At 58.3% G+C, this 5,176-nt stretch overlaps 1 pseudogene; it reads right to left on the bottom strand.

Annotated features, from left to right (window-relative positions):
* Nucleotides 1-441: 441 nt before the first annotated feature.
* LOC116547176 lies at nt 442-1,672 on the bottom strand (annotated as a pseudogene).
* Between the last annotated feature and the right edge of the window lie 3,504 nt (nt 1,673-5,176).

The following is a 5,176-nucleotide window of genomic DNA, read 5'->3' on the forward strand; positions in this document are numbered from 1 at the left end:
ACCACCGTCCCGGCTACTACCTCCTGACCCTCTCTGATCCCCGCTCTGGCCAGGCCCCCACGTGGACTTGCCCACCTCCCGCCGACTCTTCTTGACCGAGCTCTGGATGCTGAAGCAGATGCTGCTCAAGTTGTTCTTGCAGTAGGTTTTCCCGTGTACCTCAAACTGGGGGGAACACGGGCAGCACCCAGCCTCAGACAGGCCAGGGCTACCTGCAGACAGCGCCACAGCCAGGCCATGCAGGCCGCCTGCCCTCCCAGGTGCCATTAGCAGAGGGACTGTGGTCAGGCTGGGCAGGCAGGGACACGGGCCCACCTCATACTCCGTGTCCACAGACCCAGTTTGAGCAGGACGCCCAGGGAGCCAACCATCACCATCCTGTACTGCAGCTGCGGGCTGGAGGTGAGGGCTGGGAAATGGCGGCTCCGCTAAACACCGCAATTACCCCAGAGAAATGACTTTGGCCTTCCTCCCCTGCTCTGCCACTGTGCGTTCCCTTCCCCTCCTCCTCTCCCCTCCCCTGCTTTTTCTTTTGAGACGGAGTTTCACTCATGTTACCCAGGCTGGAGTGCAATGGCGCAATCTCGGCTCACCGCAACCTCCGCCTCCTGGGTTCAGGCAATTCTCCTGCCTCAACCTCCTGAGTAGCTGGGATTACAGGCACGCACCACCATGCCCAGCTAATGTTTTGTATTTTTAGTAGAGACGGGGTTTCACCATGTTGACCAGGATGGTCTCGATCTCTTGACCTCGTGATCCACCGGCCTCGGCCTCCCAAAGTGCTGGGATTACAGGCTTGAGCCACCGCGCCCGGCCTGCTTTTTCTTCCTGTCCTCTAGCGCACCCTCCTCCTACGCGCATGGGCCCCTGGGCAAGCCCATTGCGCCCCAGGTCCGCTGAGGCCGCTGGCGGGGCGCTGGGGGGCACACTCACGCGGATGACGTAGCGCGAGGAGTTCCTGTCGCCCGGGTGGACCCTGAGCGAGAAGAGCGCGGCGGCGCTGTCCACGCCCAGCACTTTCTACAGTAGCCGGTTGAGGTTCCATCGCGCGGCGACCACCGGATGTTCCGCCGCGCCGCCCAGGCCCCAGTCCCCGCAGTCCCCGATGACCCACAGAATGGGCACGGGCCCAGTCGCTGGAGCTCGCGCACGTAGAGGCACGAGCGGAAGAAAGCGCTCACCTAGTGTTGGGCCGCGGCAGCAGGCACCGCAGGCGCTCCTCGTTGTGCTCGCCGATGGCCGCGATGGTGCCACAGGTGAGCTTGCCGGGGATGGCGTGGAGCCGCAGCCAGCCGCCGCAGGCGAGCGAGTAGAGGTCGATGCTGGCGTCCAGGCTGGCGACCAGAAAGCGAGCGGCGCGCGAAGGCCTTGCCTCAGGACAGCCTTCCGGACAGACGCCGCCGCCCGCCGCGACCGGGACCAGGTACTTGAGCGCCAGCATAGCCGCCAGGATGGCGCAGAGGCCGGCGCGAACACCAGCCCAGACAGCAGCCGCACCTCGCGCGAGTTCCAGCGCTGCAGCCCGGCTTGGGCCGGGTGGCGCTGCTCCCCAAGAGAACCCTGAGGGCAGGGAGGCGCAGGGAGGCCCAGCGAGCGTCCCCCGCGCCGCAGTAGCTCATGTACGTGACCTCCTGGAACTCATCGTAGTGATCAGCGAATGCGGGGACTCCATGGCGCCGAGGCCGCCGCGGTGCTGTCCCGGACCACCTGGGCTACAGGTTGTGCGTGGCCGCCCGCCTCCTCGTGGGCCTCCGCATGGCCCCGGGGCCGCAGCTGCGGGAAGGGCAGAGTCAGGCTCAGGAGGCGCCGCACCCCGACGGGGCTCCCGGGCATCTCGAGGAGAGATGCAGGCCTGAGTGCAGAGGCCTCAGCAGCGGGCCTCATTCACTGAGGATACCAGGGTCGAGGAGAGCTCGGTGGGGCCACCACCTCGAGTGCACAGTGGAGTCTTCTCCCTTATCCCCTCCCTGCACACACGTGCGGGTCGCTGGGTTGGGAGGGCGCCGATGGGAAGCGGGAGGCGTGGGGTATGGGGCCTGGCACGTAGTGCGCCTTCATTGAAAGGCTGTCCCTCTTCCCTTCGCCTTTCTGGTCCAGGACCTGCCCCGGCCAACGACGGGTTGGGTTGCTGAAGGAGTGGAGGCTGCAGTGAGGAGGTGCAGTCAGGGGCGAGTCAAGGCGGCACTTTCTTCTCTCTGCGCTGGACCCAGACATGCTCCACAAAGCGGCGAAAGTGCGCAGGGTCAACCACTCCAACCCAGCTCGCTGGGTCCTTCTGCTCGGTGGTCCAACGGCCTTCCTCAGGGGCGAGCGCCAACGCCCCAGGGTCGCGGATATACAACCCCCCGCCTGCACCGCCCCGATGGAGAACCTGAGACCGGCTCAGGTTCAACCCCACTCCCCGTCTGTCCCCAACTCGAGCCACTCCTGGCTCCAATAGATACTCCCCAGAACCCAAACTTGGGTGAAGTTTTACGTTTCGCGGGGTGGGAGCAGATGAAGCCAGGAGGCTCTGCGCAGCTGCCTCGATAGTGGCGACGGCTGCAGGGATTCGGCGCCATTTACCCGGCAGGCGCGCACCTGAGCAGGACGGGGCCCAGCGGGCCGGCTGGGAGCCAGAGCCAGACGCTCACTAGAGCTGCGTGGGCCCAGCGCCCGCAGCCGGATCCAGCAGTGTCCCGGGACCAGTGAGGGCAGCGGGTCCTCCTGGGAGGGGTCCCTTCGGATCCCGCGTCCCCACTCTGAGCTGCCCACCAGCTGGCTAGAAAGGTCTGGAGCTACACAGCTGCGGGCCATGATGGCCAGCCTACAGCCGTGGAGCACCGCCCAGGGAGGACTCCTCCTAAAGGACGAGTGGGCGCTGATGGAGTACCTGGGCTGCCCCCACAGCACCTGCGCAGAGCGCACCTTCACCTGGGAGCTTCCTTGTCCTCCTGGGAACCCCTGTGCAGGATCCACTCTCCGCGGGGCTTCTGGACTACTGGTTGGCCTCGCTTTCTTCCTTCAGCCCCTAATCCAGCGAGAGCAATGGAGAGCCCTGCCAGAAGCAGGCCTGGGCTGCTAGTGCAGCGCCCATGGTACCAATGCACAGTTGACCCAGAGCAGGGCAATTGCGGCCTATGAGAGGTGACTTGAGTTGAGCCTCTGACCACACAGTCCTGGTCCCGCTGCACTGGCTGCCAATAAAGAGGGGTCCGAGCTCCTTGGCTCCCCTGCAGTGTCTCCAAAAGGGAAGCCGAGGCTGTGGGTGTGGGTGAGTGGGTGATGCCAGTGGTCCAGGCCCCAGTTCCACTTTGCACAAAGGCCTTCCTAAACTTTCACCAAAAATAATTCTGCAAGGACATCTGCCCAGCAACCACCTGTCCAGCCTCAGACTGCTGCCACTCATATCCTTGATTATTGTAGCCAAGGATAATATCTCGAAACTGTTGGCCAGGTGCGGTGGCTGATGCCTGTAATCCCAGCACTTTGGGTGGCCAAAGTGGGTGGATGACTTGAGGTCAGGATTTCGAGACCAGTCAGACCAGCACGGTGAAACCCCATCTCTAGTGAAAATACAAAACTAGCTGGGTGTGGTGGCACAGGCCTGTAATCCCAGCTACTTGTGGGAGGCTGAGGCAGGAGAATCCCTTAAATCTGGAATCCGGAGCGGTTGTTTTGTTTGTTTGCTTGTTTTTGTTTTTACATAGTTTCGCTTTTGTTGCCCAGGCTGGAGTGCAATGGTGCGATTTCAACTCACTGCAGCCTCCACCTCACAGGTTCAAGCAATTCTCCTGCCTCAGCCTCCTGAGTAGCTGGGATTACAGGCATACGCCACCACGCCTGGCTAATTTTGTATGTTTTATTAGAGACAGGATTTCTCCATGATCATCAGGCTGGTCTCAAACTCCTGAACTCAGGTGATCCACCCACCTTGGCCTCGCAAAGTGCTGGGATTACAGGAGTGAGCCACCGTGCCCAGTCTGGAAGTTTCTTTAAAAAAAAAAAAAGGAAGGAAGAAAAGAAAACTGAACTATTTAACCCAAAATTTTGGATCACTGCCCTCATAAGATTGCTTATCAAGACTAATTACTTTTTTTTTTTGAGACAGTTTTGCTGTTGTTGCCCAGGCTGAAATGCAGTGAAGCCATCTCAGCTCACTACAACCTCTACCTCCTGGGTTCAAGCGATTCCTGGGTTCAAGTGATTTTCCTGCCTCAGGCTCCCAAGTAGTTGGGATTACAGATGCCTGCCACCACGCCTGGCTAATGTTTATATTTTGAGTTGAGACAGGGTTTCAGCATCATGGCCAAGCTGGTCTCAAACTTCTGACCTCAGGTGATATGCCTGCCTCCACCTCCCAACGTGCTGGGATTATAGGTGTGAGCCATGGTGCCTGACCCTGAAAATCTTTAAGTTTAGCTTTGGGACCGCTCCCATTTTCTTAGAAATCTCATTTGGATCCAACTGTGTTTTATAAACCTGTGAGTTCATATTATAATGTTTTGCTAACTCATGACTAAAATTATAAAATGAAAGCTGTAAGGTCTTATTTGTGTGTCTATGTATGTATGTTTTTGCATGCTGTATGTTGTGTCTCTAAGTTAAATCTGGCATAGTCAGCCGGAAATCCCTGAAGGAATTCTATTCAGGGTGGCTCAACACGGTGGCTCATGCCTTATGAGAGGCAGACGCAAGCAGATCACTTGAGGCCAGGAGTTAGGCCAGCCTGGCAATTATGGTGAAACCCCATCTCTAATAAATATACAAAAATTAGCCAGGTGCTGTGGCTCATGGCTGTAATCCCAGGTACTCGGGAGGCTGAGGCAGGAGAATTGCTTGAACCTGGAAGCAGAGATTGCTGAGAGCCAAGATTGCACCACTGTACTCCAGCCTGGGTGACAGACCGAATCTCCATTTTAAAAAAAAGAAAAAAAAAAAAAAAAATCACTTTCTATTGTTCTCCACCCACAGCACCAAATCCTACCCCAACCGCTTCGGTTCTCACCAGAAACCCAAATCCTTCCCTCTCTGCTGCTCATATCCCCACTCTAATCCACTCTCCACGCAGCGGCCAAAGCCAACACTTTAAAACGTGATGGACTTTGTCTCCTTTCAACATGAATCTCTCTCACCACCCTCCTGTCCTATCAGAAGCAACAAAGACACAAGTAGATTGCCCAAGGCCACACAGCAG

The sequence above is a fragment of the Sapajus apella genome, unplaced genomic scaffold, assembly GCF_009761245.1.
Source record: "Sapajus apella isolate SASKATOON/1434 unplaced genomic scaffold, GSC_monkey_1.0 scaffold2274, whole genome shotgun sequence".
NCBI lineage: Eukaryota > Metazoa > Chordata > Mammalia > Primates > Cebidae > Sapajus > Sapajus apella.